This window comes from Simochromis diagramma, unplaced genomic scaffold (assembly GCF_900408965.1).
Source record: "Simochromis diagramma unplaced genomic scaffold, fSimDia1.1 OVJJ01000371.1, whole genome shotgun sequence".
NCBI classification, from domain to species: Eukaryota; Metazoa; Chordata; class Actinopteri; order Cichliformes; family Cichlidae; genus Simochromis; species Simochromis diagramma.
The window spans coordinates 4,846,347-4,873,924 of NW_024386920.1; the positions used below are offsets into that span (position 1 = coordinate 4,846,347).

Below are 27,578 nucleotides of genomic sequence, written 5' to 3' on the forward strand. Positions count from 1 at the left end.
GGAAGGAAAAACTCCCTTTTAACAGGAAGAAACCTCTGGCAGAACCAGGCTCAGGGAGGGGCGGGGCCATCTGCTGCGACCGGTTGGGGTGAGAGAAGGAAGACAGGATAAAGACATGCTGTGGAAGAGAGACAGAGATTAATAACAGATATGATTCAATGCAGAGAGGTCTATTATCTCTCCACCCGGGGCCTCTTTCCAGTAGAATATGACCAGAATATCTCACCTACAAGGCGTGTAGGCGGCATCTTGGTAGGATTGTCAACTGGGTCCTTTCATACAAACAACTTAGCAAAAATATGAATATGATATCTGCATCTGGTCTTGGCCATGGACATAGGATGAACTGGAGCTACACACAGTGTTATGGTTTTAAGGGTTTGGCCAATTATTGTAATAGAGAAATGTAGGAAAAACAAACACACAAAAAAACATTAAGAATACTTGACGAATACTTGAAGAGGACTCAAATTCAAGTCTCAGTCTGTTCTATCTACGTGTCAGTTCTACAACAACAACAACTCCAATATAGCAGTGCTGCTGCAAAGTAGATGTCTGGGATACGCTGAGCTGATCATCTCACAAGTCAACTATTTGAAAATGAATTTTGTGTCTGAAGTGCAGCGTTGTGTGTCAGAACAGCAAAGTGATTCACAACAGTCTATGGCTCGAAGCACAGGGGCATTTAGCAGCAGCTCAGTGAAATGTATGGCTGGCTATACAAATGAGGTTCCTCTCTGAAATGTCATATTTTCATTGTGGCTTTCATTTACCTGTTCTTATGCACATAATAAAAGAATCCCTGAAAGAAAACATTATTACTCAGTTGACAGCGGAAAAAGCTGAATGATATGAAGATGGTCTTTCACTCTCTTCTCTGTTGTACAATCTTATTGTGCAATAGTTTCATTGTGCAAGTTGTTGGAAGCCCAAAAAAATACAAGTCAAAATACAATTAGGTTTAATGGACTGGGGCATTATATAGGACTTTTCTGGTCTTAGTGACCATAAGTCAGCCGACATTCTGTAAATAAACCTTGTGCATAGTTCACACTGAGTCTGCTTTTGGGTCCAAACTGCAGGAACCTCTAGTCAGTGAAACAATTCTACTCAAATTCAACAAGCTAATTTTGATAAACCAAAAATTTACAAAAAACATCATCTTTGACTATGAGAGGCTTTGACTTTGAATCGTCCAAAAAATTCCTCTTACTTACTTTATGGTAAATAACACACAATTGGCAAAACAAAGTGTGAAAGAATTCCAGATTAAAGTTTTTAGTACCGCATACAAGTGAAGAGATTTGACCTTCCATCAGGTTTTATTTAATGCTGTCAGAGAAAATACAATGTCCTCTTCAAGCAGCCGACTGCATTCAGTGTTTTAAATAGAGGCTGTGAAGGTTTGAGATCAGCAGTTTTTTTAAACACCAAACTGAGTTACTGCTGATATATAGTGACACCAGTTACACGGGTGATTAATCCTTTTGACTTTTTGTCTTTAACTTTATCAATAAAACAGCTGCAGCTTTCACTGACAGTACATGATACGGTACTTAAGCCTCTGTACTTTCTTATCATTTAATTTTGGAGTTAATATAAAGGGTGAACATATAGGAAGATTTTTCTGTTGTCATTTGTTGGTGCTGAGGTCTGAATATGAGGGCAGCTCCTTTAATTACAAAGAGAAAATCATCACAAACTGTGAAATGTAAAGATCATCCCTTAAATCTGAAATAAAGCCAACTGTTCCCTGTCCTCACACACTGATCTGAAGTCCTGCTCTTACATTTTTTAGTTCTACAGTTCTGCTGACAGCTGTTTGTTAAAAGAACCCCCCCCCCCCCCAAAAAAATAGACAAAACCTTATATGAATGATCAGGACCTACACAGAGTTCAGGTGACAATTAAATTTTTTTTCTTTATTTCTCGACTCCATACTCCACTCCTGTCTCCGTTCCGCGGCATCACTAAAAAGGGCCCGAGACCTCATCAACGTGACCATCTTCACCTGCGCTCTAAGCCTGCCTGGCACTGCCTCTTGAGCCTGCTACATAGGGGTGGGTTTTGATTATCGATTTATCGATTAAAATCGATTCTAGCTTGGATAACGTGATATCGGTGCTGGTGCTGAATGCCCAGAAGACAGTGGAGATTATTGTGGACTTCAGGAAGCACACAGCCCCACTCCCCCCCATCATCCTGACTGACACCCCCATCACCTCTGTGGACTCGTTCCGCTTCCTGGGTACCACCATCACCCAGGACCTGAAGTGGGAGCCCACCATCACTTCCGTCATTAAAAAAGCCCAGCAGAGGATGTACTTCCTGAGGCAGCTGAAGAAATTCAACCTGCCAACACGGACGATGATGCAGTTCTACACTGCAATCATCGAGTCCATCCTCACCTCCTCCATCACTGTGTGGTACGCTGGAGCCACTATCAGGGACAAACAGAGACTGCAGCGTGTTGTGCGCTCTGCTGAGAAGGTGATTGGCTGCAGACTCCCATCTCTGCAGGACCTGTACACCTCCAGGACACTGCGGCGTGCAGCTCGGATCTCAGCTGACCCTTCTCACCCTGGACACAGTCTGTTTGACCTGCTCCCCTCAGGCAGGAGGCTCCGGTCCATTCGCACCAGAACCTCTCGCCATAAGAACAGTTTCTTCCCCTCTGCTGTCGGACACATGAACAATAACCATATGACTGTTCCCACCACTAACACATGACCCTACGCTGTGTTCACTGCATCATTCCACGTTTGGCACTGATCACCACCTGCACTCATGTATATATCATGTATATATCTATCCACTTAGCACTTTTAATTCTTATTCTTATTCTTATTTTTATATTTTTATGACAGTATGTTGCACTGAAGCACCGCAGCAATTTCCTAATGTTGTAAACCTCCTCAACATCTGGCAATAAACCCTTTCTGATTCTGATTCTGATTCTGATTCTGATCGATTCATTAAAATCCTGAATCGATTTTTTAAATATAATTTTATTTTGCCTGAAATGCCAGAATCTCAGGTTAAACCTCACAAAATTTCAACAACCACCAAACAGCTAAAACAGTAAATGAGAGCAGGTACGCGGATTCTGCACAAAGACGTAAACACAAAGCGCGGACCCGCCGACGGATCAGAATCAGTGAGATGTCGCCTTTCTCACCCGACGGCACGGACACGGCGGGGCTGAAAGCCAACAGCTCGCTGATTCTGATGTTTCGGCGGGTCCGCGCTTTGTGTTTATGCATTTTTTGCTGTGTCTCCAATAAAACCTCTGTAACTTTGCTCTACTTCACTTCAGCAGCATCAGCTATTGTTCATATGTTGATTAATGGTTTTCTTTCGTTTTTGATCTACTGCAGAATATTTTTATAAAATCCCAGAAAAATCGCCTTCATGTTTTTCTGTGTTTTATCCTCAGCTACTTTGACACAAAGGCATCTGCTGTGATGCTTACAGCTTTGATAAAGTCTCGCAAGTGTCAGCTTTCTTTTTATAGATATAAAAATATGGAAATGTACTGATGCATGATCTGAATTATAATATTTCTGACTGTCTGAGGCAAAATTTCCCCGATTCAAATTGAATCTGAATCGAATGGATTCTAGAAATCAGTGTTTGAGCTGCTGCCTGAGTTTTAGATAACATTTATTAATCCTTCACAGTATTTCTCTCAAAGAATGTAAGCTGTATGCAGTACTGCACATATAACTTTATGAAAGTACCTCGTCAAGAATAATTCAGACTGATTCTTTAACCTGAATACTTGAAACAAACTCAGTTAAAAAAACAGTCAGTGCTAAAAAAATGGGAAAAATTTAACATTTTGACTTGAGATGCCAAATGTCTGTAGTTGATTTCAGTACATAAATATTATGCTTTGCTATTTTATTACCGTTTTTTTTATTTTGTGGTCATGTGTGGCTATGTTTGTAACAAACTGAAATATCAGCTAGAAATTGGAACTGATATTACAGGAAGTCAGTGAATAAAGAACATTTTTAGAGAGCTTCTTTGCTTTAATTTGATCCCAGTCCTTCCACTAACATGGAGGACGTGGGGTTTATGACCTATATTGCAGCTAGACACCAGGGGGCGATAGAGATGTTTTGTTTTTCATTTTGTTAGGTTGCTAACCTAATAAACAGATTAACTGCATATTGTAAACAGGGACTGAAGAATTTTTTCCTCAGACAACATTATCCCCACATGCAACACAATTGGTTGTATGATCTAAAATTGTTGCATGTGTAATATGGGAAATAACACTTGTTTTTTTTAATTTCCTTTTTAAATAGCTGATCTGAGAAGTCCTCCTTAAGATAAGCATTTGATATTTTTAATAACATAAGAGAAAAAAAAGGAGCATATTCAATTTTATTTATACAGCACCAAATCACAACAGTAGGCGCCTCCTAGCGCTTCATATTGTAAGGTAAACCCTACAATAACACATACAAGGTTCACATCATTTTTAACATATTTAAACATGTATCTTACCAGTGCAGAAAGTGAAAATATAGAGATACAAAAACAATAAGAGAAGCATAAAGCCATTCTGTGCTGCTTTAAAGGCCTTGGGTGGCCCCTGAGAGACCTGAGCCATCTCTTGTCTCAGCCATCTCTTTCGCTCTCCATTCTCCATTCAGGGATTGAACTTCTTACCCTCCTCCCTCTTTTATCCCCTCTATTTCCTGTTTTCATCTCAACCTCTGGTCCCAACAGACACCAGAAAGAAAAGGAAAGCAGGTAAAGGTGCTCTCTGCCTCTTACGCTTCCTGCCTACATATTTTATTGAATTTATTTTAGCTGTCTGGCCTTGGCTGTCCTACTAATTCCTAACGCTGTTACCAGAGGAGCAACCATTGTATCCACATGTGCAAGTCTGTGTTTATACATGCACACTAACACATTTGCATATCATGCTCGTATGTATTATCTGATACACACATACACGAATTCCCCCCTCTCTGTTTGACTTGGGAGGAATGCTTTAAGACTGGCTTGAATTATTCGCTTTGTGGAGCACAGGGCGTTTCACTCTCAGAAAGGCTAAAGAAACCTCACTATGAAATCTGTTCCCCGGAGCTTTTACACACTTAGTGAAAAAATTGATATTGCATCACTGCACCTCTTTCATGAGAGTGGTGCTTGTAGTACATTATGTGTGAAGGAAGGTTATGTTGTGTTTGCAATTACTTGAGGATATTTGAGGAAAGTCATTTTCAGTGCTTCAAATCTTCGTCTTGCATTAAAAAACTGCATCTTTGGCTACGTTCACACTGCAGGTCTTAATGCTCAATTCCGATTTTTTGATAATAGGCTCAAAAATCGGATTTGATGCGCCTGCAGTGTGAACGTAGTCTTTGAGAATGAATGCAGTTATATTAAATTGAATTTTTAAAACAAATTAAGGAAAAGCTTAAAAAAACAAGTCTAATTGAGATTCAAGCAGGGTAAAAAGTCTATGCATGAATATTAGTGGCAAAGAGAATCAGACCCATTGTGAGGTTCCCTTTAGCAATTCTGAGTACACAGATGTATTAAACTGCTTATTTGCAAATAGTTCGCTCTACTGTAGTAATTTTTTAAAACCTCATTCTTAGTTTTACAAATAAAGAAAACGACATAATGCACTTTGCAGCATTTATTGTCAAATCTGAAATGCAATGCAAGCCATCTTGAATTGAAATGTACCTGAAGCACCAAGTAAATACGTCACAAATAAGATACTTTAGGTCAGTTTGAACTTAAACGTATGGCAGGGACTCTCCTCACAGCAGTACAGTTGGCATTTCCACTGTATGAAAAAAAAGTATTCAAACGCATGTAAGTAGTAACTTAGGTAGCAATAAATGTAAGATTTATAGAAAAAGTGACCAGCACCCTAGATTTCATACTTATAGTCATACCAAAACTGTAAAAAGGAAACATAAAACATAAATTAAATCATATTATAGAGTGAACACTGAAGAAAATGAAACATGTAACAATGTAACATCGTGTATCAGTTTTGATTTTTACATTGTTTTAGGCAACTAGTTCACAACCAGTGATCCAACTAGAAAAGCTGCAAAGTGATCTCTAGAAGATTATTTCTTATTATTTCTCATATTGGGAAAAATGTTTTTGCAAATTGAGGCAGGATTGAGACGGTGTTTAAGTGTCCCTAATGCTGAGAAATTAATACAATTTCAAATCTTGACATGACAAACATACAGCCTGAGACTACCTTTAGGACAAAGAACAACAAGTCATGGAAGTGGTGCAAACAGTACAGATCACAACATCAGAGGTGTACCTCTAAGTGAAAAATTAAACTCAAATGTTTGAAACCTTTACTCACCAAAGCCAAACTACTGTCGACCTGCTCTCGCCATCTTCAAAAGTCAGAAGAAGGATGAACACGTTTTTAGGTTGTATGGTGTAATCTACGCACATGTGCAGATCAGTTTACTGTACAGCTGATTGGATGTAAGTATTTATTTCAAGTTACATTTAATTAACTTAATAAAGTAGTTTTAAGAAGAAGCGCTACATTTTGAAATGAATGAAAATGCATATGTTTAAGGAAAAAAAACATGTTAAAATCAATCGAATGAACTAAAACAAAAAAGGTTTTACTACGGGGTGAGAATTACTTTTTTCAGTGTGGGCTGTCCCTTATAGATAAGATAAGAAGCAAGGTTATTTAGGAGGGGCTCAGAGTAGGGGTTGCACACCAAAAGGAGCCGGTATGGGCATGTGACTGGAATACCTTCTAGACAACTCTCAGGTGAAGTGTTTCAGGCATGATAAAATGGGAAGATCTGAGTGCAAACCTAGGAATGGGTGGAAATACTATGTCAGCAGCTATGTTGTTAGTTTGGAAATGCCCTGGTTTCCACCCAGAGGAACTGAAAGAGGTGGGGAAATTTTAATTGGTACATATACTAATATTTAAATATAAAAGAAAGGTATGGCTGTAGAGATTCAGTTAACGCAAGGATCCATTTGCTAAGATACTGTTAGTCTTAGAAAATGCAATGTTAGCTAACAAAATGGGGAGATCATGTTTCTAGGAAATGTATAGATCTGCATGTCAGATAGTTGTGTACAAACCGCATGTCTCACTAAGTAGCTGAGAGACAACAGACTTAACCAAGAAAGTATGCATTATAAAGGAAAGCTAAAGTGAAAGCCCATTGAGCTCTACTTCTATCCTGTATTACACTTCACACTGCTGCTACCTTTTATTTAGCAGAAAATATAAAAACAAACCTCACACTTTCTGGCCCTTGTCTTCATCCCCATTTGAAATGCTTCATGGGTTGACAGGTCCAGCTTACTTCATTCGCTAAGCTTAACTGCCTAAAAGCACTAAGTTGTTAAGCTCCCATTTTGCATATTTGCTCAGTGTAATTGTTATTACACTTTTATATTATACTTAGCTTAGAAGATATTATCGCTTCTTAGCATAAATCATCATCACAGTTGTCGTTGTAATGACAGAGTTGCATACATGTAGGATTTTGAATAAAAGCATGGCAGTGCAGAGATGCAATAGCAGGAAATGTTGCAGAAAATGATCCCCACAGTGAAGCAATTGCATGTCACCCCTCTCTTTGCCTAATTTTAACTTCACTCAGATGGAATTGAAAAAACATTTCACATCACCTAACTTTATGGCAAAGTCGGTTTATGTTAATTAGTATCAGCCTGCAAAAAAAGCGATGTGTTAAGATATGCGTTTGAGTCTGATATTACCATTTGTAGACTTCTGTTGTGTCGAACAGAACATATTAAATTGAAAACTCAAACTGCTTCACAAAGGAGCTGAAAATTTCCTTCAGTGTCACTTTCATAAGTATTAGAAAGCATTTCAAGGCAAAGAAAGAGGAGAGCATAAATATATGATGTCCTACACAGTATCTTTGCTGTTCCTAGGACTGCGCTCTTCTGGACGGAGATCTCGGATGTTGTTCCTGGGATCTGCTGGAGCCACTCGCCTAGCTTGGGAGTCACTGGACCTAGTGCCACTTACCACACTGGGGCCACTCTTACCTTCACCCTCCACATCTTCTCGAGCTCTTCTCTGAGCCCTTGGTATTTCTCCAGCTTCTCGTGTTCCTTCTTCCTGATTTTGCTGTCATTCAGTATCACTATGTCTATCACTACGGCTGTCTTCATCTGCTTGTCCACCACTACTATGTCTGGTTGGTTAGTCATCACCATTTTGTCTGTCTGTATCTGGAAGTCCCACAGGATCTTAGCTCGATCATTCTCCACAACTCTAGAGGCGTCTCCTATTTTGGCCTCGGGACTTCCAGGCCATACTCGTCACAGATGTTCCTGTGTACAATGCAGGTCACTTGGTTATGGCGTTCCATGAATGCCCTACCGTATGCCCTGCCTGCTAGCATCTTGCACGCTGCTGTTATGTGCTGGATTTGTATAGAATAGAATAGAATAGAATAATCCTTTAATTGTCCTACAAGGGGAAATTTGGTTGTAACAGCAGCATTTACATTTATTTTGACAGCACTGATTTTTACCACCATAGACAGTATAAAGGATAGAGGCATCTTCTGGGTCTGTGTGGTTGAAAAAATACTTCTGATCCTTTAGAACTTTTTAATTTATGTTAGGTAAGCTAAAAATATCAGTTATTTTTAAGTGGTATGTTTTAATATTGACTGTCAACAGCACTGGATGGAATGCCTATGTATAAAAGTCAAGCCATTGATTCCATTATTTCCTTTGCTGTTCTCTTTTATACACTAAAGTGTCCTGCTAGTATTTTATTTTGTAAAAAAATCCATTATTACTAAAATAAAGAACTGTGTGTTAAAAACTTTTTTGAAATACAAAGTATATTATCAAGCAAAAAAAAGAAAAGTAAAAATTGTATTCCAAAAACTGATTTAGCTAATAAACACATTCATATGACTATTCACTTCAATTGTATTTGTACAGTGGCAAAACATAACAACAGTCGACTCAAGGCGCTTTATATTGTCAGGTAAAGCCTACAATATTTTTTTTTAAATGAAGAAAATCTGTGTATTAGGCTAAAGAATGGAATAACTAGGTGGCACTTGGAATATTTCTAAATAATTTTCTGGCCATGGGATTAACAATTTGTTTCCTTTCTTGAGCCTTATTTATGCCATTCAACCAGATCAGTTACATGCAAATGCATGCAAAGCCCAACACTGTTTGATCAGCACATCATGACTTCCACAGGTGAATTAGGAGGATGAATATATTCAGGATGTGTCACGTTAGGCGCTTTTATCCCGTGCAGCCTAGCCACAGGCTAGCTTTTAATTGGCTTCCCAGAGACATGTAAACATCAGCTCACATATACAGTGAGAAAACATCAGAGAAAATTAAATTGGGTGGAGCAGTAGGGTAAAAGGGTCAAGAAAATCACACCCTCTGTGGAACAATTACAAAATGTATGATTTCCTGTTTTTATGCAGAGAGTTTCTTGTTTTTGTGCTACGTGTCCCTCTGAGTAGGTAGTGAAATAATGCCAAGTGAGCACCTGAGGGTTGCTGGCACCAGGCAGCAATAATGAGATGACACCTCTCACTACATGGTACATGTAAATCAACCTGACATGCACTGGGAGGATCAAATCGCTTCCAGGCTCTTCAGAAACAGGAGTTAAATAAAAATGGTGCGTTTGAAAGTTGATTTTTGAATAATTACACTTTATAGATGTACACAGTGGATCTAACATGTGCCGAGATGGAAATATTTGGACAAATTTGTGTTTTTGCCCTTTCACTCTTTGTGATAACCCTCTCTGCAGTTCTTCACCCTCATGCTGTTCCCTGTAGCTCTCCTCCACGTCTTTGCCTCATTTTTAATACTTCATTTTAAACTTCTGTTTACTCATCTGCTGCGTGGGTACAGAGCAACATGTATTTGCTTTTAGCGAATCAAGTAGAGAGTGAAGACACTACCACAGGCTGATTAGAGGCAAAAAGAAGGAAAGCTGTTTTTTCAAATGTTGATTTCAGAAATGTTTTCTTTTACATTTTTTGAACCCCACAGTGAGGGTGATGGCAACACACAAATCAACACCTTAGTCCAATGATGAACAGGCATATCATTGCCTCAATGTCCTCCATTGTTGTGTTGTGTTTTTCGCATACAAAGGGTTGTGTTATGAGCTGCCGTCACAAATATATATACTCATATATATGCAAATATATGTATACTTATTTTCAATGCATGTAAAGATGGATGAATAACAATCCATCTAAAGCATTTTCAACCCTCCTTGTCGAAAATTTGCAATTCTTGATAACTGCCCTTTATTTAGAATTTTCTACAACACCATAAGCCCATAAAATCCTCAAGATTATTAAAAAATTACTTGTATCATGGCTGGATGTTAACTCTTACAGTCTCAGTTCTTGGCACTGTTTTGTTTATTAAAAAAACAGCGGTCATTTCAGTTGAAACACCAGAAACACTTTGGAAAACTGTGCCTTTTCTGGTTTCTTCTTTGGATGCAATTGTTTCAGGGTTTTTTGTTTTTTTTTGTTAAACTTTCTATTGCATCGTCACCTTAAAGGTGCAGCCTTCTGTACGTCCACTGTTTCTCCTGGTGGTAAATGTGTTTTCTCATATAGACAAACAGAAGCTCTTCTGCTTATCCAGGGCCAGTTTGCAGGGCAGTAGCCTGAACAGGGAAACCCAGACTGCCCTTTCCTCAGTGTTCCCCGTTTTCCCAGGTCAGTAGAGATAAAATCTCTCCGGTGTTTCCTTAGTTTACCCTTGGACATTCTAGAGAGATTTACATAACTTGGCTGGGCTTTTTTTGCTCTGAGTAAAAACATTTCTACCATGAGGAAAATGATTAGACCATGATTCTGTGCTAATTAAAAAATGAAATAGAAAACGTGAAACTATTCTTAAAGCGAATGGTTCTCAGAGTCAGCCCAATGTATTACAGGGCTTTAAGCATAATTTGATTTGGGGCTCCCACCACCAGCTAAACCCATCACTTTACCACCACCACTGGCAATATTAATTAGTGTCCATGTTTGATGAGTGATTGCACAGTGAACAGCTAAGACAGCAATTTTCATAGTATACCTAGTGTGCTGGGAAGAAATAATGGTAGCACTTTCTATTACAGCTATCAAGTAATATCATGGCAGCAACAGTGGTTATAGTTGAGTAATATTACACTTACATGTATGTAACTGGATAATAAGGGCCAAAAACTGGGGGTAATGTGGAAATAAAGACCAAAACCAATTAGTAACAGTAGCGTAATACCTTGGTAACAATATGATCTGACAAACATCTGTGGTAGTTTCTGTGCAATAAGCAGGAAACAGAGCTACAAAATGCAAAACTTCCTCCTCCTATTTAATAACACATTACTAACCTATTAAAGCTAACTTAATTACTTTTATTTTTCTTTTCTTTTGTTTCCTGTTCTGTCCTGTCTGGCAGCAATCAGAATTATGATCTGAATGCATTGTTGCATTCAAATCATAAATGTGCCAAACGCAGTTCACCTTTCACCTCGCTGTTTCGCGGATTTTAGTGCAAGTTTGCATGCTTATTTTTTTTTTACGTCACATTGTGTCCTGCGTCCTGATCGCTGCAGACGATCTCCTCCGTGACGTCTCTCCTGTACAGTACAGAATCGCTGCATCGATCGCTAGAAGTGTGACTCTGAAGTGCAGTACTGGATGTCCACGATGTCCAGGAAATGTTTTGCACCGTCAAAAAATAAAATTGGCTACTTGATTTCACCTATCGCTGGTTATTTTTAGAACATAACACCCGCGATAAACGAGGGACAGCTGAGAAATATAACATTTGAATCCCTTTTCTCTTTTGCTCTGAGGCGCAGGGGAAAAATATCGACAAGTCGATGAACATCATTTACAGATATATTGGGTAAATGCCCAAGACATCTATAGAAATGTAAATTGCCGCTTGATTCATTCATTTGCTTAACTTGTTTTGGACCGTAAATAGGGCGCGAATAGGACACCGGAAACAAAGCTCCCCACAGAAGTTTCCGCACCGGAAGTAGCATATGCTAACGTGCACATAGTCTATTGAAAGCATATGTGTATTGTTTGTGTATTTATACACAAGCACTCATATATATATATATATATATATATATATATATATATATATATATTCAAATAATTTAAAAAAAAAAGTTCATTTACCTGTTACTACCACACACCAAATCCGGTCATTGGTACTTCCTGGCTTGTGTAGCCACTAGGTAACAAAAGCTCAACACTGCCCCCTGGCATCCTGGAGCACTTCTTTTGTGTTTTGGAGTTTGTACGTGTTTTATCTCTAGGGGCCACCGTAAATATACTTTTATTTATTCATTCCACATAAAATATAATAAATAAATCATATAATACAAAAACCATCTATTTACATTTCAACTTTTAACTATTTAAATTTTCAGCTTTTTTCTTTTAAACAAATTTAAAGTGAAACAACACAAAACACTGCAAACCACAACACAATTAAATATAAATTAAAATATCAAAACAAAAAGAAGATGCATATTCTCTGTCATTTGGGCCTGCATGAATAAACTTTCTGAATCCTTTATTTTCAGTTGCGGATGGCAACTGAAAATAGTTGTGGATGATTACTATACCTTCCTAATGTCAGGTTGTTGTCCCTGGCCCTCTTTCTCTCTTTCCCTCCCGCTCTGTTCCTGTGCTACTGCGAGTGTAACTACTGCCCCTCCCCCTCCTCCCAGCACAAGTGGAAAAAAGTGCGAGAGAGAGGGTGAGAGAAAGGGGGGGGGGGGGGAACCCACGGCTCCCAATAAGTAACCGGCTCGCGTCGTTCACTTCAAAGACTCAGCTCTAAGAGCCGTTTCGTTCGCGACACATCACTAGTACACCGGACCACACTTCAAATTTTGGGAAATCGACGACGCATTTGGAGTACACTTCGGATTGGGACAGCTGTGGTCGCGTTGCTGTGACGTAATAGGTCTCAAAATGCATACTCAGGAGCGTGCGGTCGCTGGATTGGGACACAGCCAAAGTGTGGTCAACAACAGACACACATTGTGCCCCTATCGTGGTCTAAACCAATCAGAAATAGTCAGGAGCGGGACCTCTCTGATTGGCCGTGGTCCAGTTGAAAGTGCAGGTGGATAGAGAGAGGTGAGTAGCTTGAATAAAGCGATGATTCATTAAATCCTGAATCGACTTTTAAATGTAAATGTATTTTGCCAGAAACCCCAGAATCTCAGGTTAAAGCTCACAAAACTATTTCAACAACCACCAAACAATAAATGAGAGCAGGTACACGGATTCCACACAAAGACGTAAACACAGAACGGACCCGACGCAGCTTTCTCTTTCTCGGCTTTCTCACCCGACGGCCCGTACACGGACACGCCGTAGGGGCTGAAAGCCGACAGCTCACTGATTCTGATGCGTCGGGTCCACACTATTTATGTCTTTTTTGCGCTAGATTCTGAGCTGCAGGTTTTGTCTCTCCAACCAAAATTCACTGAACCAGTAGCAAAAGAAGATCCAAATTACGCTTCACATTTGATAAACATCGTCATGAATTCGCTCTTGCTTTTGCTGTTTTGCTTCCACCACGATAAAATCACACTTCATGCACAGCTTTCTCTCTCTCTCTCTCCCTGTGTGTGTGTACTTCAAGAACAGTTTCCCATTTCAAATTTCTGTTTTCGGCATTATTCATTCACTTATTACCCATCAGTCTACTGTTGTTTACAGCGCTATCAGTCACTGTCTTTTTTTTTTTTTTTTTACTTAAATGTCCTCTGACTAGAAAGCCTAATTTCTGCTGTTCAATACTGAAGAAATGTAAACTTTTTAAAATTATGCAAAACTGCAGAATATTTTTAAGGTTATCTCCTTCATGTTCTGTGTTTTATCCTCAGTTACTTTGACACAAAGGCAACTGCTGTGATGTTCACAATTCTGATTAGGTCTCACATGTATCAGTACTGAATGATCAGAATTATAATATTTCTGACTGTCTGTCTATTGATAACTTTTTTGTTAAGTTAAGGCCTGATATGTCTGAAATTCATAGCCAGTGCTCTGACACAGAGCCATCAATCTTTGAACGCTGAAAAAGCACAGTGTATCCAGAAAACACATTATGTCGTGGTAAATGCGCTGCCCAAGTGTCCCCTCTCCCCACGGCCTTTCAGCAGCAGGTAGCAGCAAACAGGTCGTCAGAGGAGGCCGATGTGATGATTAAGTTTAACATTGTCTAAAGTATTGCCAAAGAGTGGCTAAGCACTTTAAGCACAAGCACAAGATTGTTAGTTAATCATTTACAAATCAATATTGTCTGTATGGACAGCAATTTACGCCCCCCCCCCCCAAAAAAAGTGCACATGTAAAACTGCAGTGTTAAGCGATGTGGTTGACAAATTTTGGTGCACCTAACTTTTGTGCTGGTGCGCCTAAGAAAAAAGTTAGGCACACCAGTGCAACTGTGGCAAAAAGTTAGTCTAGAGCCCCGTTCAGTAAAGGACAGGTCTTTGGAATTTCAGCGGGACCCTTTCACCCAGGGCACTTGAAACACACTGCTATCAAGCTGTCTTGTTTTTAAACAGGAAAATCTAAGCATGGATTTTTGTTAGCAAACATAAGCAATCTGAGTGTAAACAGCTAGGGTTAAGCTACAGTACAGAAAATCTCTGCATATATCAGGTAGAGATGGACCGATCCGATATTACGTATCGGTATCGGTCCGATACTGACCTAAATTACTGGATCGGATATCGGAGAAAAATAAAAAATGTAATCCGATCCATTAAATATCACGAAAGCACCTCACAAAACTTGCAACACGCCGTAACTCACCTCAGAACGTTAGCACGTCGGAGCAGTATGCATCACGTGATAGAGTGGCTGTGGCATGCGGGACCTGTGGTGGTCTGGATAGCATTTGGAGCTTCGCTAGCAACCCGGCATTCCATCTCCGACAAAGTTATCCCGAGAGAAGTAAAGCAAGTGTGTAAGTCCATCTCTGAATGTTTGTAAAGCATTCCTGCGTTAAGCTTAACAAGTGACTGCCTCTTCTTGCTGCTACTTCAATCATGAAACTGCTTAATGATCAGCTGATCGGCTTTTCTGTCGGGACTCCGTCTCTCTTCTTTGTTTTTGGCCCACTTTGCACCAGAAAGAGGAAACCAGCGGCTGAACAACAGCAGCACGTTTAAGCTTGATCAGCTCTTGTTAGAATTTATTTAATATTACTTTCTACTCCAGGATCTTTTTCGACGTAGCTGACGCTGGTAACTGTGCAGGGGCGGATCTAGCAAAGTTTAGCCAGGGGGGCCGATAGGGCATTAACAGGGAAAAGGGGGCACAAAGACATATTTTTCTTTCTTATTCTCATTTAAAACGTCGAGCTTTTAATAAATAATTATCTGACACCCAAAGTTTTAATTTGATGTAAAATGAATAGAAGTCAATTACTGTATATAGTAACTATTAAGTCTAATATATATACCCTAGTAAGCTATAGTACTTTTTCCTTTGGGAAGGTACCATCTGTGCAGTCTGCAATTTTGTTGAAGAAAGATGTTGAATCTATTTAATATTTCTTGAAAAATAATTGATTTCTGTGCATTTTTTTTCACACTACATCAAATTAAGGTTGATTACGTCGATTAAGCATCATGAGGTGGAGCGTGAGGGGTGGTTCCCTATTTTTTATTTATTTATTTTTGTTGTTGCTGGGAGTTGGAACCCTATTAGTTAGGTTGCTTAATATTTACGCTAAGTACTCTTTAAAATACCAGAATAGGGAGGATGGTGTAGGTTTAAGTTTATTAGATTGATCAGTATTGCTGAACTATGAAATATTTTTTTTTGCATACAGGTATAACAGAATAGCTTTAGTGTAGTTGTTGTTTTAAACTTGAGTATGAACTTATACAAAATGCAGCAAGATATTTAAAAAAACACTTTTGTTGATTAAAAAACACTATATCGGATTCATATCGGTATCGGCAGATATCCAAATTTATGATATCGGTATCGGTATCGGACATAAAAAAGTGGTATCGTGCCATCTCTAGTATCAGGATATATGCAATTGCAAATGTGCAGTTTTAAGCAAGGCTGAGGAACTATATGACAAAGATGTCATTTGAGGGGGAGCATTGCAGAATGTGAATGCAACCACACTTCTTGTAGATATATCTCCATATTTAGGAAACTCTATAGACCTGTATATTTGACACAGTAGTCATATGGCACCATTGTGGGTTCAAGTATTTTATTCACTTACACTGGTGCACTGTATGCAAATTATGAAGAATTTACTCAAAACTGACCTGGCTTTCATTTCACTCATGTACTTTCAGCATTTTTATCTAATTAATGTTTTTTGAATTTGAGCTCTGTGATGGATAGATTCTTAGTGACTGTGGTCTGCTGTGTGCCTCCTATCCTTTCATATACATGTTTAAAGGCTTGCAAATGAAGTACAATCTTGGTGTATATGTGTCTGTGCAGGATGATAGCCACATACCACAAAGAAAATTTCATAGGCATGGCATTTAGACTATGTTTGATGTTGCTTACTTTAATTTAGCTTGAATTTATGACTCCTGTGTGATGCGCGCGCGCGCGCGCACACACACACTCACACACACACACACACACACACGCAGCGTCTGAGCTGCCTTGGTCTTACCACTGTTGCTTCCGTACAACCCAACAACAGCTAATCATATACTCTTGTGATAACTATGTTGTTTTGCCCAGGGATAAAATACTGGCTTGAAGATCAGTGGATTCCAGTCACACACACACACACACAATCATATAATGTTCACACACCACCCCACAGTGCTGACAAGCACCACCCTTATTCAATTTCCCAGCCTGAATATATTATTCAGGCTTCTTCCTCAGCCTCGGTATGACAAGAACAGATTGCACTGGCCTCTGATAGCTGCAGCAGCTACAGTTATGGGAAATGGAGCCACACATTTACATTTACTCATTCTATTACCTTGATTGATCTTCTGGGATGCTAGGCAGCTATTTTATGGTTAGGGTGCCATGTGTCTTTTAGAGTAATGCATAAAAAAGATTGAGGGCAGGTATTAAAAATTGCTTAAAAAGTGCAGAAGTTTGTTATCTGACACTGCAGACTTTGCAGATACAGCAACTAGTTAGAAAGCCTGAGCACGTCGGCTTTTACATCGATTTCTATGTGCTGTATGTCAGTGATGCTGAACAAACAGAACAGTCACACTTAAAGAAACATGGATTGCATTGCTGTCAGGTTGACACTGGAAAGAAGACAAAGTACATTTTCACCCTCTGGTGAACGGTAGGGTCTGTCACACAACTATTCCCTATTATATGATAGGTTAATTGTGACACATAGTTTCTATGCTGCAGCTGCGGAATGTGGAATTATGTTAATCTGTCTCTTCAGCAAACTAAAAAACTTTGCAAATGGAGCAATACAATTTGCTATTGATGCACGATTATAACTGAAGATGATTCCGTCTTAATACATTCTATTGAAATAAAGCAGTTAAAAGCACAGTTAGAAAATGTGAATTAAATATATAAATATAAATTAAATATGAATTAAAAAGCCAAACAAATCAAAAATATGAACTGATATTACAATTAGAATACTTCAATAATCACTAAGGAAATTAGATGAGTGAGACATTGTTTTATGTTGTAGCAGCATGCATCTTTCGCTAAGGTACCTTACATTAATATGTTGGTGTTGTACACTGCTGTAGCTCAGCTTACTACAAGACACTGATACAAGTTTGTTACAGTCAGTTAACCTATACCGAAAAATAAAACATTCCACAAATCTTATCACACATTATTTTTCATTGTTGCTGATTTGATTGTTGTATGATGTCTTGTATGATAACTATAGTCTTGTATTTGTCTTTGCAGCTTAAAAACCAGCCTATATAACAATAACGACAAATCCACTAAATTAGTGAAAATTCACATATATACATTAGGGGTGCAACGATACATAAAATTCACGGTTCGGTTCGGTTCGATACTTTGGTGTCACGGTTCGATATTTTTTCGATACAAAAAAAATGTTCATGCCTTTTTAATTTGTCATTTATTAAAATTATAAATATATATTTTAACTCAAAAGTACAGTTTTTAAATTTAATGTTGCTGAAACAAAAGTAATTAAAAAAATAAATATATCTCAGGGCTCTCAAAATTTCAAAATCCCTGGTAGCCCTTCGGGCAGGGACTCTTCAGTTTTGGTAGCCCAAAATAAATTTAAGTAGCCCGAATAAAAAAGAGAGCAGTTTTTTGATTGATGTTTTGTTTCCTGTTTTGTTTCCTTTACAATATTATACATTAAAGTATAATATTGTAAAGGAAACAAATTACAACGTTGTATAAAAATTACAATCATCAACTCAAATACTTGGTTCTAATTGAACAGAAATTTCTATGAACTTGTAAGAACTGTGTAGGACATGAATCAGTCTGTGTCAGATCCTGAATTTGAAATTTCCACTGAAGTCACGGGTAAGAGACAAGTGGAACCAAGATCGAGGCCATTTGCTTTTTGAAGTTTGCAAAGACTGCTAAATTTTGCCAGTGGTAGTTCACTCTTTGCAACATAGTACGCTGTTCTAAACAGATTTTTCAGGTTTATTTTTAGTATGTTATTTGCAATTGGTGTTTGTTCTGGGAAAGATATTGCAGACTGAGCAATAATGCATTTCTTGCATTTCTCATGGGTTCTAATGGGGGCCTTTCTTAAAATGACTGGTCCCAGTAACAAAGGCGCTTGTCGACTCAGAAATTGAGAGAAAACCAACAACACACCCGGCAGAACATTATGTTATTTACACGGGTGCACATAAGTGGTCCACATGTGCGCATTCGCTGTCAAAATAAAAGACGCGCACCAGATAAGAAGTTGCAACGCGCGTTTGCGTCCATATAAAAAGCACTGTTTTTGTCCGCTAGAGTGGGATTTTCAGGGCACATTCCGCACCACATCTCTGTGCGTTCATCATTTGTTTGAAGCCAGCTCACCTCCTGCAACCACTTTTCCGAGAATACGCGCTTCTTTTGTGGTTCCGACTCCTGACATTTCTTTGGAGGTGGAGGAACATCACAGTAATTGCTTAAAGGAGCTTCTGCGACATCTTTAAGAGTTCTAAACAAATGTCTGTCCTCCTCCAGAAAATCTTATGTACGCAAACACGCGTTGCAACTTCTTATCTTGTGCGCGTTTTTTTTTTTTTTTTTGACAGCGAATGCGCACCTGCGGACCACTTATGTGCAGCCCCGGTTATATAGCTCGTCATATTGCAGCCACAGAAATTCTTTTGTCCATGAAACCATAAAGCTGCACTTTCTTTTTGCCTTATAGACTGATTTGTCATAACTTCTCCATTTTGTGGTAAGCTTTTCTTTGGCTGTCACTTCTTCACCCTGACCTGTCTTATTTGGCTCAGCAGAACTGAAATATATATCCTGCTGCTTTTACACACAACCTCTCATATGTTTAAGCTTGCTGCGGGAGATTTCACTTGTCATGTTTGCATAGTAAGCTAACGATTGATAAGACGATGTCAGAGGAATTGGTGCGCAAATTATCATCACTCACCAATCAGTGCTGTCGCTCTCTATACACAGTTTGCGCGATTGCAAAGTGAAAGCAAAAAAACAAGCGCAAATTCAAACGCGATTTCAATATGTCACATATTGGCAGTGGCTCACCGATGCCAATGACATAATTACCCAGCTACATTTCCGAAAGAATGCAAAAGCATTGACATATATTTTTCCTTCCTACAATAGCCCGACGGGCAGGGCAGATAGATTTTGGTAGCCCGAATGGAAAAATCGCTAGCCCCGGGACGTCGGGCTAGCGATTTTGCGAGCCCTGTATCTGATTGAGGAATCACTCATCTTTGGAAAAGAGAGTTTATTACAGAGAAATGGCTCTTTCCAAAATAAAAGCTATACTATACGCTTCTTCTGGGCTATATTCTCAGCAGCATATTGTAGCGGGTCAGGGCTGTTCAGGGTTCTGTTTGTACAGTTATGTTTTGTTTATGTTGCCATAGTGACGGGTGACGCTCTCTCGCTGCGACGGTGTGTCCTTCCGGGGTCAGATGGCGCCCTGTGTGTTGTTGTTGTTGTTGTTGCTGTGCGGTTGCCGCGCTGAGCAGTTAGCTAGCGGCAGTGTTCTTCTGCAGATGTCAATAAACAGCTGTGCTCCCTGGCTAGCTCACGGGAAGCAAGACCAAACGACACCTCCGTCTCCTCCTTGTCTGAGCTCGCCACATTGGTGTCAGAAGTGGGATGATGGTGGCACCCCATGTTCTGACCCGAGTGACTTTTCCCCTGCCGGTCGTGACCGGCCGGTGCGCCAAAAGAAGGCACCTGGACATTTGCAGGACTTTGTGTGGGGTAATGGGGTCGTCGGGAACGACTGACCCCTTAGGTGGGGGCTATGTAGCGGGTCAGGGCTGTTCGGGGTTCTGTTTGTACAGTTATGTTTTGTTTATGTTGCCATAGTGACGGGTGACGCTCTCTCGCTGCGACGGTGTGTCCTTCCGGGGTCAGATGGCGCCCTGTGTGTTGTTGTTGTTGTTGCTGTGCGGTTGCCGCGCTGAGCAGTTAGCTAGCGGCAGTGTTCTTCTGCAGATGTCAATAAACGGCTGTGCTCCCTGGCTAGCTCACGGGAAGCAAGACCAAACGACACCTCCGTCTCCACCTTGTCTGAGCTCGCCACAATATTAAACATATCAGGTCCCCATAAGGAGAATCATGTGCTAACGGCTGTCTAAATGACTCGGGTAAAGTTTGTAGCATGCATGCTTGTTTTTATCTGCTTCCACTTGTCTTTGCACTAGGATGATGTCGGCGTAAACGTGCAGTCATATTCGTTGTGTTCCCACTAGTGCTGTCAGCGTTAATCTCGTTGAAATGACGTTAACGCCACAACACGGCAAATCTCCGTTAACGAGCTACCCCTGATCGCCCCGTGCGTGGGGCTAGACGGCCAACACGTTAACGAGCTAACTGCGCTAACACACTAGCTCCCACCCATGTAATTGAGCATTGCGTGGCACATCCAACATACTGTTTTACTTTAGTCCATGACGCGCTTACCTTCAGGGTCATACGTCACATGAAAACCAAAATAATTCCAAACGCCAGATCTGAATGAGGGTGGGGGAGGTTCAATTTGCCATGTTGCAAGGAGAGCTTAACTTCTGTCTCGCTAGCTTGCCCTGCGCTCTTCCTTCTGACGATGCTGTCTGTTGAGCGCTCAGTGGATCTGCGCTCGACAGTGCAGCCTAGGCGGAGTAGTCGAACGCAGATTCACTGAGCGGTCAACACAGACAGCATCGTCAGAAGGAAAGTTGATAAAATAAATTACAAATTTTGTATTGTTCGATACATATGCGTACCGAACCGAAAGCACTGTATCGAACGGTTCAATATCGATACGAATATCGTTGCACCCCTAATATACATATATGCACTCTTTCTATAGGTATAGGTAATGATAGGTTATGATCCTAATGATCCCAATACCGTGTACAAACAAGCTGCAATTAAGGAACGCATGATATGTCAATTAAACAGGTGATGAGGAGGATAACCATGTTAAACTGTGTTATAGAGTCTGACAGCTGCTGGTAAGAATGACCTGTGGTAGCCCTCCTTCCTACACTGTGGGTGTAAAAGTCTACTGCTGAATGAGTTGCTCAGTGCTCGTATAGTCTCCTGCAGGGGGCGGGAGGTGTTGTCCATGATGGATGTTAGCTTAGACAACCTCCTCTCCTCCCCAACCTGCTTGATGGACTTCAGCGGACAGTCCAGAAGGCACTGGAGGAATAAAAAAAACTCTCACAGTGCACCTGTCGCTCTCCAGATGAGAGACGGCCCAATGCAGCAGTTAGAGGTCAGCGTCATCCACCCCGATGTTCGGCTGGTAGGCAAACTGCAGCGGGTCTACATCTCTCCCGACTAGTGAGTGAAGGTGGTGAAGTATGATCCTCTACATGGTCTTCATCAGGTGTGAAGTCAGAGGAATGGGTCTATTGGGACCGACACTCTGCAGGAGGTCTTCCACAGAATGGGGATCCTCTCCAGACTGAGGTTAAAGATGTATGTGATAACCTCACAGAGTTGATCTGCACTGTCCCTCAATAGTCTGGAGCTGATTCCATCTGGACCCGTGAGCTTCCTGCTTTTCATCTTCTTCAGCTGACTCCACACCTGGTCAGTTGTGATGGAGATTACGACTGACCAGGTGACAACTGACCATTTACTAAATTATTCAAGAAGTAAATTAGCAAATTCAGTAGCCCCCAGTTGCACTTTTTTTTCAGTTATAGGAACAGATATCATAAGGCACCTTTCTGTTACAGACGAGATTATACAATATACCCCACTGCAGCTTCAGAGAACAGCACAGTTCAGTGATCTAGCTGGATGGATTAACTCTTTTAGTAACCACAAAAGGCAACTAGGTAGTTTTCTATATTTGTACCATGACTTTGAGAAAAACAAAAGCTCATATTTGTGATTAATGTTATTACAACAAAACATGCTTTGAAACTTTGTTATCTTGAAATAACTGCATCAAATGTATTTTTAGGCAAATTATGAAGAGTACATTTACATATAATAATTGTTAGGATGGCCTGCCTTGGCTTCTCCCATATGGAAAAGATATATATAAATCTTATAAAGTTTGTATCTGTCTTGTGTGAAACTTGTATGAAAAGCATATAAGAGTGAAAACAGATATAAGATCCCTTGAAAAATTATATAATGAAACTTGTATGTTTTGGATACTTACTAAAACAATGTATGAAAGTAATGAGAAAGTGGCCACTTTCATGAGTAAATCATGTAAGCCTTATATGATTTACTCATGAAAGTGGCCACTTTCATGAGTAATCACATATAAGTTTTTACTATTTCTTTTCCATGTGGGCTGGAAGCACCTGCAAATAAAGTTTTCTTTTATGCTTTGTCATAAGTGACAGGCTTTAAGGTGCTTAAGAAACTCTTGAACAGAGCAAAAAAAAAAGAAAAAGAAAACAGGGTTCATGCAACTAAACATCTCTACAGATCTCAAAGCAAGTGAGGAATAGATGAACTTTTATGAAATAGATGAAGAAAAGATTTGTAGATCAAAATAGTCTCAGAAAAAAGGTAAGCTTTAATGATTATGGTGTACTTTTGAACTTGGTGATAGCTAGCAGTGATTAAAGGTTGTACATAGATTGACATTCCCCATTGAAGATCTCTTTTTTCCCCCTAGCTTCTAGTTTGTTTGTTTTTTTTCTAGTTATATTATGTATATATTAAGATATATACATATTATTATCAAATGAAAGTGCACATAACATGAAAACACTGATTACTGGAACATCAGTGGCAGGGAAAGTGCTAAGTAAGATGACAGCAAATACATGACCGGTAAACACATTGTGTTAAATATATTGGCAGGCACAACGCTAACAGCCTGCTGCCAGGCCTCTGAATCCCCACACATCTCTTATTTTTTTAGTTATTTAAATAAATCTGCTGTTGGACCCAGCTTGAACTCTGCTGGCAGGACAAGGAATGAGGATAGTAGTTTTCCTCATAACCTCTGCCTTACAAAGACAACATGCAGCATACACACATAGAATAGAATTCAATCCAATAGAATAGAATATACCTTTACTGTCATTGTACATTTACAATGAATTTGTTGGTGCTCTACACCAGCCCTGTAGAAATAAAATATTAATAGTAGGACAAGAGGAATAAATAACAAACAGGAGAAATATTTACAAAACAAGCGAAAGGCACACATTAGAGACCAGGTTGTAAAGGGCTTGGAAGTGGTGCAAAGGACTTGGTCTGAATAGAATCTGTGTGTGAGTGGCTTGAATGATGAGGGTTAGTGAGACCATGGCTCAGATTGGTTGGTGGGTGGGCAGGGGTGGGGTGTAATTAATGTTTGTTAACAGTCCGAAGGGCCCAGGGGAAGAAGCTGTTTGTGAATCTGGAGGTGTGGGACCTAATTGGCCCTGACCGGATGGCTGCGGGACAAACAGGTGGTGGGCAGAATGCAAGGGGGCACCTTTTATTGCACTGGTCTTAGGTAATAGGAGCTGGCAATAGCCTCCAGGGGTGGCAGAGCAATGATTTCTTGGGCAGTGCTGATTACCCTCTGCGCAGCCTTCCTGTTCTAAGTAGTGGCCCTTGCATACCAGACCCCCAGGCAGTAGCAGAGCACACTCTCCGCTGAGGAGCGGCAGAAGGCCAGCAGTTGCTTCTGGTCCAGCTCATTCTTCTTTAGGACATGGAGTAAGGGCAGCTGCTCCTGGGGCGTTGGTGTTGTGGGTCCAAGTGAAATTGGCGGAGATGTGGGTGCCCAGAAACCTGAAGGTGAAGACAGATTCCACCAGTTCACCATTTATAAGGGTCTCAAGGTGGTCCAGTTTGTTGGTGATGATGTCTGGGATTATGGTGTTGAATGTTGAGGTGTAGTCTACAAAGAGCATCCTCACATAGTTCTTCATGTTCTCCAGATGGCTCAGCTGTAAAGGGTGATGGTGACTTCTTCAACCTATTTCCACTGTAAACTAACTGGTAGGGGGTCAAGAGAGGGGGGTAGGCAGTCTCTGATGTACTGAGACGCTATCCACTCGGAAAACTTTATGACTATGAGGGCAATATATCTGTAGTCTCTGAAGCTGTTTATTCCAGTCTTTTGGGGGATGGGAATGATGGTGGAGGCTTTCAGACAGGCGGGAACAGTGGCATGAATCAGGGAGAGGTTGAACAGCCTGGTGAGGATCCCTTCCATTTGGTCTGCACAGGCTTTGACCACAGCCCCTGGGATGTCGTCGGGGAAGGCAGCTCTTCTGGGGTTCACTTCTCTTAGTCTCCTCCTCATGCATATGACCTCATGCTCCTGGAGGGAGAGGGGGAGTGTGCCAGGTGAAGGGCAGGTGGGGGGCAAGGTAGTGTGGGGGAGGAGTGGTCTCGAGCAAAGAAGTTGTTGAACTCCCCTGCTAGTTTGTGGCTGCTGTCAGTGGTTGGGGCACTCTGGCCTTTCAAACTGGGGAGGGCTTGGATGCCTTTCCACACCTGGTGATGTCATAGTCCAGGTGAGCTGCTGGTAAATTTCCACAGAATCCATGTTCTCCTGCGTCTGCAATTTACTAAGGAAATTTAAGACCACCAGCAGTTTGTCAACTTGCCCACACTGGTAACAGGATCTCACACTTCATGCTCTTAGTCTATGTCTATGCACTTTACTTCTTTTTTTCTTGAGCTACAGCTCTCAGGCCACGCAAATGCTCTTTATCTAAGCTTGCCACTTGGACACCCGGCCATACTCACTGCAGTTTCTTGCTCCGTCTCCTGGGAAGGATTTCAATTATTGCACCTGCCTGTCCTCCTGCCACCGCTTCACACCGGCGTGATGACACCATACGAGCAAGCATTTTAGTAACAGTGGGAAGGAAAAACTCCCTTTTAACAGGATAAAAAATAAAGAGAAAGAGAACACACTGGTACTCTGAGTGCAACTACAGATTTTATGGTTAAACAAGGGGGATTTATTTGACTAGCTGGCAGCAGTTTGTTCTGCATACAATGCTGCTACTGCACATAGTGCTCCCCATGTATATATTCACTTATATTCGCGTATATAATGTTCTTCTCTTCCCCTTTTGCACAGTCGAGGAGCATGTCAGGATACATTTCACTGCATGTTATACTTGTATAACTATGCATGTGAGAAATACAGAATCTTGAATCTCTGTATGAAACAAACTGCATTGTTTTTGAATCCCTTATCTGCATTTAGCTAGTTTGTAACATTTCTTGTTTTCTACAGACATCATGGAGATGATTATATGCATCAAATGCAGTGCTTGTTTGAAACAATTATAGACATAGTGGATAGGTATTTTTTTGTCATTGTTAACTGGAAAGATTGGAAACATGGTGCAGAATGCAAAAATTATGCTGCACAGAAAGGATGTTCAGTGAAGAAATATCTCCCATCTAGATAAAATCTAATTATTTTTTCATATGAAAGCAAACTCTTTCTTCACCCTTGAAAAAACAAGACAAACAAACAAAAAGTCTGTCAGGGACAGCAGAAGAGACAATCAAGTACACAGTGAAGCCTTGGAGCTGAAGCAATCGATACGTTTCTCCAAACATGACTTTACCTTTATGTGGAAACAGTCACTCAAAGCAACTTCATTCCTCATTAAGCACCTTTGGTTTTTTTCCATGTTACTTGTTTAACACAGTATAAATTGCAAATTTGCAGATATACACTTATGAATAAAAAGTAGCATTTGTACTGTTGCCAAAATTGCAGGTATACAAACACAACAGCTCATACATAAATAATTAGTTAGGAATAAATGGAAAATGGACTGTCCTTTGGATCAAAATAATTCAGAGACAGTTGATGTCTTTTGATGAGGTTTATATCTGAGTCCAGGTCTGATTTGTTTTTTCCTAATCTTTGAAACTGGAGGTCATCATACTTGGCAAGACTATAGGATTATCATTATTATTTTGAAATGTATTTCTGATTTCATGGGTAGATAAAGCTGGTTATCATCTGCATAATTATTTTTCTACATATTATAATAGCGCTGTAGCCATTATTCACTTTTCCATTTTCCCATGCTGGATATCACTAATTCCTAATAATTTCATACACTTAAAAAAATGGACGTGGCCACCATGACATTAGTTTCAGAGACCAACTCTGTAATTCTGAATTCTGTATACATATGTCTTGATGCGTGCTCATTCATCAAGGTATGTAGATCCCAAAAGGCTGATTCTGTTTATCTGGACATATCGTTTTCAGTGGGAGAAATGTTTCGTCCATCTTCCAAGTGACTTCTTCAGTCTCAGCTGACTGCAGGTTTCCCCAGCCTTATATTTGCACAATAACTGAAACTGGCCCACTGAATTAACAATGGGCTGTGAGGTCAATTCCTTGAGCATGAATATGCGAATTGTCATGAGTACCATTCACAGAGATGCAACCATTCCCCAAAATGGTTGCAATCACAGCATTGTAAGATGGCAAAAGATGAGGACCCCTCCTCGATTTAGAAATGGTCTTTCCATTTTCACGTTGGTGAATCAATCGGCTAATGTTAGTGCATCATTAGCAAGCTGCAGCCATAAAGTGCATAGATACAATTCCCAGTCACATGTTTGCTAATTAGTAATAAGTAACAGATTAATAAAATACTAGATCACAACAGGGCATATTATTTACAGTATTGGTTAAAAATAATTATTTCATAATTATTTCAAAAAGCACCAACAACACAAACATGACCAAGAATGACTCAGGTCAGACCAAGTTGGCTATAGCGCTCTGTAAAAACAAAAAATATGGCAAAGGAAAAAGAGCAACTGATGCAAAAGAAAACACCGACGACAGGAGAAGCATGATATTTCCCATTTGACCTTGTAGTTTTCAGTTTAAATGTTACCTTAGCTTTGATTAGGTTT

General features: G+C 40.0%; 2 long non-coding RNA genes across 2 annotated transcripts; one reads left to right on the forward strand and one right to left on the reverse strand.

Annotated features, from left to right (window-relative positions):
• Positions 1-1,424: 1,424 nt before the first annotated feature.
• On the reverse strand, positions 1,425-21,776 carry LOC120736642. Its single transcript, XR_005696561.1, has 3 exons — positions 21,671-21,776; positions 14,405-14,412; positions 1,425-1,435 (listed from the first exon to the last, which is right to left on the reverse strand). It is a non-coding gene; the product is annotated as an uncharacterized LOC120736642 (long non-coding RNA).
• LOC120736643 lies at positions 14,398-27,575 on the forward strand. The gene is made up of 3 exons (XR_005696562.1): positions 14,398-14,536; positions 16,941-16,945; positions 27,565-27,575. It is a non-coding gene; the product is annotated as an uncharacterized LOC120736643 (long non-coding RNA).
• The last annotated feature ends 3 nt before the right edge of the window (positions 27,576-27,578 follow it).